This window comes from Humulus lupulus, chromosome 4 (genome assembly GCF_963169125.1).
Source record: "Humulus lupulus chromosome 4, drHumLupu1.1, whole genome shotgun sequence".
Classification (NCBI taxonomy): Eukaryota; Viridiplantae; Streptophyta; class Magnoliopsida; order Rosales; family Cannabaceae; genus Humulus; species Humulus lupulus.
This window is the reverse complement of record NC_084796.1, coordinates 189975932-189990452: the sequence shown is the minus strand read 5'-3', so window position 1 is coordinate 189990452 and position 14521 is coordinate 189975932.

Below are 14521 nucleotides of genomic sequence, written 5' to 3'. Positions count from 1 at the left end.
TAATTGTATTTTAAGAAATAAAAATATATTATTTATGTTTTCACCATGATAAGATAAAATAAAATAAAAAGAGATATTTAGGCTTCAACCTGAAAATTACAAAGATGCAAGATACAGCTAAGTAGTACTACTTTGTTAGATTCATAGATCATCACGAACATAATTATTCATTATTCTCAACAATTATGCATTTTTTTTGAGAGTATATCAAAAGAGAAGTAAGAAACACATACATTCTCCACCTCCTCCGTATAACTATAGGTGCTTGTTCCATCTTTTTCCCTTTTGTATTGAACTAATCTTTTTCCCTTTTGTATTGATCTATGTACTTATTTTTTCTTAAGGAAAGAGTCATAGAAACATGCTTTCCAGTATTAATAGGAGAGAGCTGAAGGTGGGAGATCTATAGTAGTAGTACGTGGATAAGAAAAAAAAAAGACTTGTTTTAAAAAAAAAAAAAATAATCCTTTTTTGGGTTGATTTCGCACTTATTAATTTAGTTCTTGTTTATCATAATATATATATATATATATAAAGTAAAGCTAGTTGTTTAATATATAGTTTATGAAATCCCCATGTAATCACGATCACAAGTGTTGAAAGTAAGAACTAAAATAATAAAAAGTTAAAATATGTTAATGATAATCATAACAGTAATTGAGGACGGTTTTCATTTACTATTACAAAAAATGCCTAGTGTGTCAACTTTTTGTGCTATGCTCTTTAGGTAGTGGAGTAAAAGATTCATGGAGGAGTTGTTACTCCACACATAGCTAGAATTAATAATATACTTTTGGCGCTACATAGGTAGTGGCATTAAAAACTATGCTGGGTGCAAAAGATGTTGGATGGACCTTGGTGAAACGAATAGTTTCACTTAAGCCTAGTGTGGTTTTGTGCCACACCTAGAGACTTTTGGTTCCACGTAAAGCGTGTCACCATAAGTTGTATATAGTTGAGCCTTAGTGCACCCAAGGTACAATTTTCTGGATATTTTCTCCTGCATTTTTTGGCACCAGCTCTGGCGATAGAGGCATCCAAGCCATTTTCGAGACATTTTAGGTCAAATCTAACCTCTAAACTTGACTTTATTAGTTGTATGATGTTTCCCATTGAATAATATGAAGTTTAAACTATTTTTCTTTTGGATTAAATGTTAGATTTTGTGTGATTTAAAAAAGAGGGGAAATTGAGAATTTTCTAACCTCCATTTTCAAAATCAAGTGTAGATTTTCATCCACATTGTTGGCAAGTATATAGTTTTTACTAATTAATGTTGAATTAAGTTATTTGGATATATTTTTTTTAATTATTTTTAATTAAAATATGAGAATAAAGATTATATATTTGTTTTTTCATTTAGTATATAAAAATATTGATTGATAAGTTTTTTTTTGTGTATGGGTTTAGGTTATATTAATTTTATTTGACTTTTTCTTTATTTTTATTTTAATAGTGAATATTAATTTTGATTGAATTTGCATGTTTAATCTTTTAGGTATCAACTCTAATTAGTTTTGACTATTGGAGTTTGATTTAGAATTGCGCTCTATAATTAATTGAAAGAGGTAAGTTTTTTTTTAATATTATACAAATGTTTGAGGAGTTTGAATATATATTTATCCATAGTGAAGTAGGTTCTAACATTATAATTGTGTACTGCAGTGATAGCGAAATGATGGGAACTTACATGTATAAGTGAAATAGGTTATGAGAGTTTTGTGTATTGTGGTGATACAATGATGAAAACTTGCATGTTGTTTGAATTGTTTGTAATAGATGGCTAAGTTAGTAAATTAGGGGAAATGCTGCCCGATTTTCTGTAAATTTGTTCGATGCTTAGTTTATTTGATTTGATTTGATTTTATGTTTATTTTGTTTTGTTTTATATAAAAATAGGGACGATATGGAAAATAATTGGATGTCAACTAATAGGCTGTCAATGGATTATAGAAATAAATTCAATTTATTTTTAAAATTTAGTTTGGACCATGTGAAAGATCCAAACTTTATTCGTTGTCCTTGTATAAAGTATGGGAATATGAGAAAAATGTCAGTCACTAGGATACGATAGCATTTATATTTCCATGGAATAGACAAAAGTTACAAAGTATGGTATTGGCATGGGGAAGAACTCCAGGTTCCTCCTAACCGTTATATGATTAATAAAATGCGTAATTATAAGCAAGTGGATGATGACGATAATTTAAATGACATGATTGATGATGCATATTATGCATCAGAAGTAGGCCCCACTAAGTTTGAAAATCTTCTAAATGACGTTGAAAAATTGATTTACTGGTTGCACTAAATTCACAAAGTTGTGAGCGCTTCTTATATTGTATAATATAAAAGCCAAACATGGTTGGAGAGATAAGAATTTCACACAGTTGGTATCTTTTTGTTGCCTGAAGAAAATGAAATGCCATTGTCATTTTTATGAGACAAAGAAAACTATGTGTTCGTTAGGCTTACAATATGAAAAAAATACATGATTGTCACAATGATTGCATATTATATTGGAATAATCTTTGTGTCCTAGTTGTGGTGAGTCAAGATAGCAAAAGAAATGGAATTCAGATGAGGTTAAAGAAAGAATACATGCAAAAGGTTTTGCGGTATATTCCTTCCATTCCTTGTTTGATTCCGTTTTTTTTCTTCCGAAATGTCGAATATGCTAAAAATTTGACAGGGCATGCAAATGAAATAATAGAGGACGGTAAACTTAGACATAGCATGGAAGACAATGGATGAGAAATGACCTTCATTTGGCAATGACCTAGGAATTGTTGTGATAGGTTAAATACATAGTGAAATTAGTTAGGCACGAAGAGTTGCAAAAATCACAAGGATTTCACAAAAGTCAACATGTGAGAGTTGACTTTCAGTATAGGCAATTATAAATCATCTTTTTGGATCTAAAGTGTTTCTTTGGAGTATATAAGAGTACCCAAAAAGTTTGGGAGCATTTGGGGATATTTTGAGACAAATTTTGGAGCATCAAAACAGAGGCATCGGCTATGCGTCGCCTCTGGGAGGCGACGCGTTGCACAACCAAAAATTGATAGACCAAGCGACACGTCACCTGGGCTGTCCGTACAGTGACTTATTTTAGCTCCAAAATTCAAATTAAAATGCTTTAATCTCATTGGTTGATTCTAATGAGGTTCCTATACTATTTAGAGGGTTCATTTGAGTTAATTGGTGACTTGGTCACTCACCTCTCTCTCTCTCTCTCTCTCTCTAAAAGAACTCTCTCTCTCTAGCTTTCAAGATTACTAGTTTTCTCCAAGATCTTCATCAAGAAAGCTTGACTTGTATGAATGATCAAGGCTTGTGAATCCCAATCTCATTCCATTGTAGTAGCTTCAAGAAATTCCAAGGAGAAGGCTAGGAATAGAGATTTTCGGACAACAAATCTACATTTGTGTGAAGCCTTGTCACTTTTGTGTTTCACATAAAATCATAGCTTTGTGATTTTGTGTTTGAAGGTTGTTCTTCAAGAAATGTCTACTCCATACTTTGATTATTTTTTGTTTATGTAATTTTTGATTATCTACCTGTAGAGTTAGATTACTTGTTGTTTTATGCTTTGAGTTGTAATACAAAACAATGTTTATTAAGCCTAATCTCCAGCAATAAAAAATATCTATCTCTTAACCTTCGTTTTGTATCAAAGTTTATTTATCTCTAAGGTTCTCTACTAACTAAATCTATGGAAGAAAGCTCCTCAATCTCACCTCTCAAGCTCATGTCTCAAGATCTAGTAAGACTATATAGATTTGATGACTCAAATTTTGTAAGATGGTAAGACAAGATCAAGTTCCTCCTCACAACTTTGAAAGTGCACTACATCCTTGAGAAAGATTTGAAGACTTTGGAGTCCCCAAAGGATGGTGATTCTCAAGATGTGATCAAAGAAAGGAAGAAAAAGGAAGAGGATTGACTCATTTGTAGAGGCCACATACTTAATGCTTTGTCGGATCGTATCTATGATCTCTACACAAATACTACATTGGGAGATATGGGAAGCTCTTGAGAAGAAATACAAAACATAAGAAGAAGGTACCAAGACATTCCTTATCACTCAATACATGGAATTTAAATTCTTTGATGCTAAACATTTACTCCCCCAAGTACATGAACTTCAAGTCATTGTTAATAAGTTGTCTACTCTTAAGATAGTTGTTATCCCAAAAATTTGAAAATGATGATGTGGCAATAAAATTGACATGTAGCATGGATTAGTTGGGTGATCTGGCTTAGCAATAGCCCAATGCATCAGTGAAGAGTTTGGACTGCTTGAGAGATGTCATAATCAAGCCAAATGCACCCGAGGAGAATACTTGGGCTAAGGTGTGCTTGGCTCGGACCCTAGTCCGAGGAGGAGCCCAAGTGCTTGGCTCGGACCCTAGTCCGAGGTGATGCCCAAGTCATAGGCTCGGACCCTAGTCCGAGGTGATGCCCAAGTCATTGGCTCGGACCCTAGTCCGAGGTGATGCTCAAGTCCTTGGCTCGGACCCTAGTCCGAGGTGAGGCCACAAGTCATTGGGTCGGACCATGGACCGAGGAGAGGCCAAGTCATTGGCTCGGACCCAAGTCCGAGGAGAGGCCCCATGCATGGCTCAGACCTTGATCCGAGGAGGCCAAGGGAGTGCATGGCTCGGACCTTGATCCGAGGAGGCCAAGGGAGAGCATGGCTCGGACCCTAGTCCGGGGAGCCCCAAGGCATGTGGCTCGGACCTTGGTCCGAGGAGAAGTCCAAGGAGTATGGCCCATATGCATGTGTCCAGCATGCATATGTCTGACCAGCACTTGTGTGTGACCTGCATGCATGTGTTCGACCAGAAGAAGATATTCATCAAACAAATGGACCAGACTACGTCAAATTCCCAGAAACGGCTTCAGTAAGAATCGGTCTGGGCACCGCGGGAATCTCTCATTCCTTACTCAAATTGAGGAATCTGTTGTATTTTGAATATTTTGTGTAATTTAAATATAATATAAATAATAGAATATCCTGGTTCTAGAGGGATATCAGTTTAGGACCCCAAGCCTATAAATAGAGGGTTAATGGGATCAGAAAAGGACTTTTGGCAATTTAAGATTGGGTCTGAGTTCTAGAGAGAGAAAGTGTGTTTTTCTTGAGAGAGAACCCCTTTTTGTATTCCTATTTACACTGAAGAAACTAAGTTGACACTGGTTCATCTGATCTTGAGTGTGGATAAAATAATAAAATCTCTAAGTGGATTAGGCTATTACCGACTGATCGGGGCTGAACCACTATAAAATCTCTTGTGTTATTTACTGTTCTTGATTAAACTGTCTGTGTCGTTTAACTTCTCTTGAAGGTTCATCGTTTTGACGTTCTCACGTCGTTGGCTAAAAACACAGTCAACAATAGCATTGCCGGAACCCTTCATTGTGGTAGGGATTATAGCTAAACTACCTCCATCTTGGAGAAGCTATAGAAATAAGATCCTCCATAAGAATGAAGAGATATATTTGGAAGAGATCTTGAAGCACCTAAGGATTGAAGATGAGTCTCATTCTAGAGACAAGTGCATGGAAGATTCCAATGTTGGGACATCCAAGGCTAACGCCATCGAGAAACCCTCTCAATCCAAATAAAAGACTCACAAGAAGCCCTAATCAAAGAAAGATACCCATCTAGCTCCAAGGAAGAATGAACGGCACTTCAAGGGTGTGAGAGGTCCTTGTTTTGTTTGTGGCAAGAGTGTCCACATGGCTAGAGAATGCAAGTATTGAAAGCCCCATAACCAGGGATCCAAGGTCAACACAACCAAAGAGGAGTTGATTGCAACCTTAAGTGAGATGAATTCCATCCAAGGGAAAGTGCAATGATGGTGGTATGGCACTTTTGCCACCATTCATGTTACTTATGATAGAAAGATCTGCATAACCTTTGAAGACTCAAAGGATGGGCATGAGATCCAAATGAGAAATGAGCATTGGTCCAAGGTGTTGGACAAGGGGAATGCTGATCATTACTTCACATCCGAAAAGAATGTTTTATTGACCAATGTATTGTATGTTCCGGATATGAGTCAGAACTTGTGAGTGGGCATTTGTTGAGCATACCAAACATCAAAGCAGTGTTTGAGTCTGACAAGCTAATTCTATCCAAAGGCAAATCTTTGTGGGAAAAGGGTATGTGTGTGATGGGATGATTAAATTGTGTACCAAGACAATGATTTTGATAATAATGCATGCTCATCTTCCTCTTATGTGTATGGTTTTGATTCTATTACTTTGTGGCATAATAAACTTTCTCATAGAGGATATAGTACAATTAAAAGAGTTATCAAATGTGGTTTAATTATATGCAATGATGTTGAGTATGATAAGTGTGAATTATGTGTTAAATCTAAGATGATAAAGAAACGTTTTCCAAGTGTTGAAAGGAAAACTAATTTGTTAGATTTGATACATAGTGATTTGTGTGAATTGAATGGAATAATTACTAGAGGTGGACATAGGTATTTTATTACCTTTGTTGATGATTGTTATAGATTCACATATGTGTACTTGCTTAAGAATAAGGATGAGACCTTTAGCATGTTTAAAATCTATAAAGCCGAAGTTGAAAATCAATTGGAAAATAAAATAAAAATGATTAGAAGTGATAGGGGTGATGAATACTTTTCCAATGAATTCAATGTGTTTTGTGAGATGCATGGTACAATACATAAATGTACAACCCCTTATACACCCCAAAAATATGGTATAGCGGAAAGAAAGAATAGAACATATGTTGAAATGATAAATGCTATGCTATTACATGCAAATTTAAGATTTGCGTTATAGGGAGAAGCCTTGCTTACCGCTTGTCATATTCTAAACCAGATTCCTCTAAAGAAGAATCAAATTTCACCATATGAGATATGGAAATGAAAGAGGCCCAACCTAGGGTATCTCAAAGTGTGAGGGTGCATTGCTTATTCCAAAAGCACGAAGCCTAAAAGGACCAAGTTGGGTCCAAAGGCCATCAAATGTGTATTTGTAGGCTATGCCTCAAATAGCAAGGCCTATAGGCTATTATAATTGGAGTCTAATGTGATAATTGAATCAAGAGAATTCAATTCCTTGAGAGTTTGTTGTATAGTGACAATAAGCCTCAAGAACCGATCTTATTTGAAGGAACTCAAGAGGAGTTACCTTCAAGGGTTGTAGAGCAACCGATATTTCCTAGAAGAAGCCAAAGGCTTAAAGAGAGTGGATCACAAATTAAAACCTCTCAAGTGGAAACTTGTAATGCCCTGACTAATTCTAGACCTTGGACCATTAAAAAAATACTAAACATAACTACTATTTTGGAATACATACATACATAAAATATTAGAACTTTATTAAAAATCCAAAATACGGCACGAAATACAAAATAAGGTATGGGTACCCATTGTTTAGTACATAAAACATAAAAACATAAACTTTAATCAATCGTTTAAATACTAAGTGCGGAAATATATATAACATAAATTAAAAGACTTTAAACAACGTCATCCTCGATCTTTCCGCAGTCCATTCAATCCATCCATACCCAATACACATGCCAAGCTGCCACAAATCTGTCCTACCTTCCAAGTTCATTTTTCTGCACCATATAAAATAAAAGGAATGAGCCTAATGTCCAGCAAGGAAAATCTACTAAAAACATATATCATAAATCATAAGACTATATCATAAAACATATACTATAAAACATATGACGTAAAAAAGTATATCATATAGGACTGCAATATTAATGGCCATTAAATCATTACTGTAGCATGTGATAAAACCATCTAGGTCCTCAGTCTACTAATCGAGGTAGGTTAGATCACAAGGTAGTATATGATAACCCATCTAGGTCCTCAATCTACTAATCGAGGTAGGGTAAATCATAACTCTAAACCACGGTAATGATAAAAATCTTGGGGTTTGCTATCTAAGCAACTATAAGCCCCAAGTAACTACAAAAAATATTTATGCATATATACATATCATAACACATCATCTAAACACATATAATCTAACCTATTTTCCTTACCAAAAACAGGGATATTGGAGACAAGAACGGGATTTGAACACTCCTAAAACCAACAGTAAAAACCATGAGTTTCTAAAAAAAATGAAAAAGAGAACTAAACCATTAAGATAGAAACTTATCCAAAATCCTTAAGTTTCAAGGAACTTAAACACCTAACCAAAAGCCATAATAATGAGTTAGGATCTGAAAGAAAAATGGAAGAAAATAAAAGAGCTATGATGGATTAAACCTGAGGATAAAAATACCTTGGATGATCTAGAACTCCGATCTACACCTCAATACCGAAAAGTCACTCTATCTTACTTCTCAAGTGTTTAGAAAAGCTTAGATTGGAAAAGCTTTTAACCCAAAACCCAAGTGTTTTCTCTCTAGAGTAATCTTTGCTGCTTGGATGCTCTGAAGAATGCTTGAATGATGAGTGAAATGACTGAGTACTAGGTCCTATTTATAGAGTTCAAGGAGTGAAACTAACCCCTTTTAAAATGAATAATAATTGAAAAGATTTGAATTTTCGTTTCAACAGATGCCCAGAACTCGGTCAAAAACGTTCAAGAGCAAGTCCAAGTGGTTGGGGGATGTTTCTAATTTAAATCCACAAAGATTCAAAAATGGCTCCAGGAGCCAATATATCGCCTACCCTAGGCGATATATCGCCCCTACCTATGTCCTGTGCTTTCGTTCATGCAAAGTCGACGTGTTTTTCGTATCTCCCGTAGGCGATATATCGACCCCTATAGCTGCGATATATCGGCATACGTTGATATATCAACACATTTTTGCACTCTTTCAGCATATTTTGAATTTGTTTAAATAGCTTTGACTGAGTAAAATGTGATCCTAACAGCTGCTGGAAGGTTCTACAGCTTCTAGATTTATCCTTTATTAAATTATTCATCCAAAATACTTAAATCCTTGATAAACATGCTTGTGACAAGTGTCACGTTCTTATTAATTCTATCTAAACCTTAGGTTATAATAAATAATATTTCTAGGACCAACTATATTAATCAAACCTTATGTTATAATTAATATTTCTAAACTATATGTTAAACTTATAAAATCTATAACTGATTCTATGAGTTTCCAACTAAATCCCGGTTTGAACCAATATTCACGAAAACTAACATACTACAAGCTACTGCTACTATCTAGCTAAGTAAAATTCCGAGACACTACAAAACTCTTTACCTAGTAGAGGGAAACAACAAGAGACTCACTTGGAAGTATCCTATGGTACTTCAAGTGGAGGATGATCCTAAAACTTTCCAAGAAGCTATGTCCTCAAGGGACTCTAAATTTTTGAAAAAGGCAATAAATGATGAGGTGCATTCAAGTATGTCATTTATTTGATGATAAATTGGGAATATTTGAGATCAGGGTGAAATTCTGGAAGTTTTGACTATAATGTCCCCGGGGGTGTTTTCGGGACCCCGAGCATTAGGTTTTATTTGAGGTTACTTAAGCTTGAAGTGGCTGTCAGATAGAACGTACGATTAGAAAACCTCTCGTTCTCCTTCGTTAGTTCATTTTTGTCACTCGAAGCATTTTCGAAGAAATCTTGAGTTCTAGGAGTCAGAATCAAGTGAGGATTGAGGCATAGCGATCCTAGGAAATATTAGAAGCTTCTTGACCGAAAGATTTGATAGAAAACAATCTAATCGAAGGTAATCTAAGTTTAAAGTTTTGAGTTTTTAGAGTTTCTAAGCTTTGAATTGGACTTTGTGAATTGTTGAGTTTTCGATTCTTTTGAACCTTGGGTTTTGAGGGTTTTGGTGCATTGGGAAGCTTGGGAATCTTGTTTTGATAATTGGGGAATGTTTAGGTATGTTTTTGGAGGCTTTGGAGTGTTGAAAACACGTTTGGGAATGGCCCAGAGTTGGGGGCCGCGGCCCTGTTCTTGGGGTGCCGCGGCCCTGTCTTGAAGAAGCAGGTGGGGCTTTTTGTGCCTGCTGGGCGCCGCGGCCCTTGCTTCAGGGAACTCTGGGGGCCGTGGCCCAAGGTGCTAGGGCCGCAGCCCTTGCCCAGTTTTCGCCCTGTTTGCTCGTTTTGACCCCGGGAACCTAGTTTGAGGCCTCGGGAGTGTCCCTACTACTTGGATTAGTTTGGATTGATCTCTCGGAGGCTAGATATTGGTTTGAGAACCTTTGATTATCATGTTATTGATGGTATCCTATAATGTGTTATGATTAGGTAACTGCTAAAGGACTAAAAGCTAAATCGTTCTCAAGGGTCGTTCTTTTGTTCATTCTAGCTCGAATCAGAGGTAAGAAAATTGCACCCCAAATGTGACATGCATGGTTATTCATGAGGCATGTTGGTTGTATAAATGTGGACATGAATTGAATGTGGAATACTTAGCAAATGTTGCTCACTTGTGCATGGTACTGACCCATTAGTCAGATTTGGCAAAGGTGCTAGTATCAACTGTGAAGCTGTGACTCATTAGTCAGGTTCGGCAGTGGTACTGGGCACTGGTCACATTGCACTGACTCATTAGTCAGGATGCCTTAGCGTGTTCAACGCAAGCCAATAAAGATTAGATCTAATCGACTTTCTGCATTGGATGACTCAAAGAGCATTAATGCCGGACCGACCTCAAGTTCGATGAATATTATAAGCACTTGTGAGACTTACCCATCAGTCTCTCATTTGTTGAAGGCTAGTGGCTTACCCAGCAGCCACTCTTCCATTTGAATTAGTGCCCTACTTGTCAGTCACTCAGTATGGTTTACCAGAACCTCAAAGTGATATTCACTCATCTGTTTGAAAGCTATGAGCTCTGTGTGATTATAATAATAATCATTTGATGATGTTTACATATAATGTTATATTTTCTTGCTGGGCTTTGGCTCATGGGTGCTATGTGGTGCAGGTAAAGGAAAAGAAAAGCTCACCCAGCCTTGAGTGGAGAGCTTAGGTGGTGATGTGTACATATGCGGCCGCTTGACCACCACGGCCAAGGAGTTCTCAGAGGAACTAGGGGGTTTACCCTATTTTTGCCGCTTAGGTCGGCGGGGTTTGAAATTTTGGAACAATAATGACCTTTTTGAGTTGTAAATAACTTGTAAATGTTCTTGTGGGCCCATGAACAGTTTTATGTATCAAATAAAACATATCCTTTCCTTTTTATTGGTTTTCACCTTAACCTGTTAATAACACTTAGAACACGTTTTTAACCAAAGGACTCAGGCAATGAGTCAAATTTCCTGTTCACCGTAACTGTTATGGGGTAACCAAGGCGTTACAACCAGGTCAATTTTGGATAGTTTCACAGAGTTAGGCAATTTAGAGAAGAAAATAGATTTTAGGGTAGATTTATTAATTAAGACAAATTGGTGTCTAAATTAATAAATAAGTTTAAATCAAGGTTCAAATTATAAATAATTAATTTGATAAAGGATTTAAATAATTAGTTAATTAATTAAATCAATATAAAATAATATAAGTCTTGATTTTAAGTCCAATGGGCTTATAATAGAGTGAGAAATTTCACAGGCCTAAAGCCCATGAGAATTTTGACCTAATGGCTGATATTATCTATTATTTTATTGATTTTTTAAATTAAAATAAATGACCTTATTTAGCCTATAAAAGTGTTGACGTTGTTTTTCATCAACTGAAATATGAAGAGCACTAAATACAGAATTAAGAAAATAAATCAGAACAATCGGAATTTTATGTGGTTCAGCAGTTAAAATCTGTCTAGTCCATGAGTCAATATTATTGAGTGGTGGAATTCTCTTAAAGCTTTTACAAAGCAATTTTGCAGAGTATTCTCAGTACCAAATTATGTGTCTACAAATGAAATTCTCCAGTCTGTTTATAGACTGGTTAACAAAATATATTCCCTTTTTATTTCGGGAAGTTACAATTAAAATTTGAAATACATATAATTAAATATATTCATTATGTAATATCTCATGATAATCGGGATTTATTATCAGATTACAACAAATCTCCAAGGAATAGGGATTTTCTAATAGTAACCACGTTCAAACTGGACTATCTACCTTGAACATACAATTGACACACTTTCGAGATCAACCAACATGACGAGCTCATCACTCTGGTTAACATCATCATCAACCATTGATTTCATCGAGTTTAACCATTGGAGACCAACCTATTCGAGCTTGCGATGAAGATTCGAATTACACTCAGACTTTGGAGAAGATCCATCCTTTTGAGATTGATGCCTAAGCTCGAACCTTCTTAACTGGTGCTCAGTCGCCAATTGGAGCAACTCAGGAAACATGTTAATGTATACAAGTGTTGAACCTACATTTCCGAGCTTACACTTTACGAGCCTACATTTCGAGGTCATAATTTCTATTCTCGAAATTTGGGTGTAACATTTTGCCCCCTCAAAAGTGTTGGATCGAATCCTATGAGAAGGAAACTTTTCAACTTTTCCTTTCGAAAAATGTGCCACCTACCATACTCGAGTATGGACACACGTCACTCAGGGATTGCACATTCATAGTACTTAAGTACCCTCTTTTTATGTGCACGTCCATTCCGATTCTTTTTGCCGCCATATCTCTGGAATCAAACATAACCCCTTGGATCTTCTTTTAATCCAAATCAATGACTCAGATCAATTCGACTTTTGGAATACTGACTGAGATATATATATAACTCCTCCTCCCCCATTCCCATCTTTATTCATCAGAGAACACGAATTAGGGAGAAAGAAAGAAAAAAAACCAGAGCTTTTCTTTGTATGTTTTCTAAACCAAAGAAACAAAGAAACTCCAACTCCTTCGGCTCCGTAGAATCATTCCTGCTTCCCATCCTCCAGTCGAAGATCTCCTCGTTTCCACGAATTGATTTGTGTAAGTGCTCTGATCCTCACATATTTCTCTTTTTCTTGTTTCTACGTTTCTTTCGTCTGTGACATGTTTCTCTGGTTTTTACCATATTCATTAGGCCTCATTCTCGCATTAGGCAAGTTTTCTAATGTAAATAGCAATGTATAAAATGAATTTTTTTTGGAATGGGGGATTTTTGGTTAGAAGTTTTGTGTAGCTTAAGAAATAGAGTTTTGGTTTAGGGTTTTAATGCACGAATCTCGAAAATATCACATTTTCGGGTAACTGCCAACTTTTTCCCTGAAAACACGGGATTTTTTTTAAACTGGTATTAACACCCCCACTCTCGTGTGGGTGCGTCATCGATGTTCAAACTTTACAATAGTTCGAGAATGACATCCGAGTCAATCTCCCCCTTTCGAGCCTTCAGTCTCGATTGAGGTAATCTCGTTATCTCGAGCTTTCGAGCTCGAGTTATCAAAATTACAATTTCCTTATGATTTTCTATATGATGGGCCTTCACCTTTTTGTTCCTTGTTAGATATCGCAGTACTCTGAGAATCGATGAGGGCCCAAGTTTGCAATTCCTTACCACCCACCAACTCCCCGTCCCGAGTCGCCTTTCACCCAAAACCAGGGACTAATCCGCACGTATGAAGAACGATGCGAGCAAGAAGATACATGAGACCACTTTTGACATCTTATCGACGAGGTCGTAGAAAGAAAAAGAAAAAGACTTTGAGTGGGAACTTATCCTGACCCAGACTCTGAGATTAGGCCTATCTGTAATTCCCCAAAATCCCTAATGTGGTTTAATGGTCGGGTTAGTAGGCCGGGAGGGCCATAATTGATTTATTATGCCATTAAACTATTATATGCATGTTTCTGTGAATTATATTATTATATGATGTTAAATGCATGCATGTGGGTCCGCATTTCATCATAGGGTCATTTTGGTAATTTGGCCCGTTGAGGGCGTAATTGTATACTTTCATGCATGTTGATGAACTATTGTTGAGGCCACATCATAATGTGGATTTGTTCGAGCCATTCGGCATGAGACGATCTTTGAGTGCAAATTAGCGATTTAGTCATAACGGGATTAAGTTCGGGGCTCGGGGTGAGTCTCGGGGTAATTTTGTGATTAGAGTGTTCCCGGAAATAAAAGGGTAACAGGATATGAATTATTGGTATTTGAGAATATCGAGAATAGCGGGAATTGGAGGGTGTTAATTATGATTAACAAAATAGGTGGAAAAAGACGGTTTTACCCTTGGGAGCCTTTAGAAAACCTTAAATGACCTAGGGGCAAAAAGGTCATTTCACCTTAAGACTGATATAAGCCATTGAAGGCTGTGGAACTTAGGCCAAAACAGAGTACCAAAACATCTCTCCCGTACCTCTTTTCTTCCCCTTTTTCTTTTGGATTTTTGGAGCTTTTCTTGAGGATTCAAGCTAAGGAAGTGGATCTTGAGGGATTAGGATTGTGTTCCACCATTGAAGAGGATCCTAATCTAAGCTTTAGGTAAGTTTCTAGCCATTGAAACTCTAGCTTTGCCCCATTTTTGGTTTAGTTTTCAACTTAGTTTTCCAAATTGGTTAAGGGGTTTTGATGGGAGTTTTTGGCTAAGGTTACTTGGGTTGTGATGCCTAGGACATG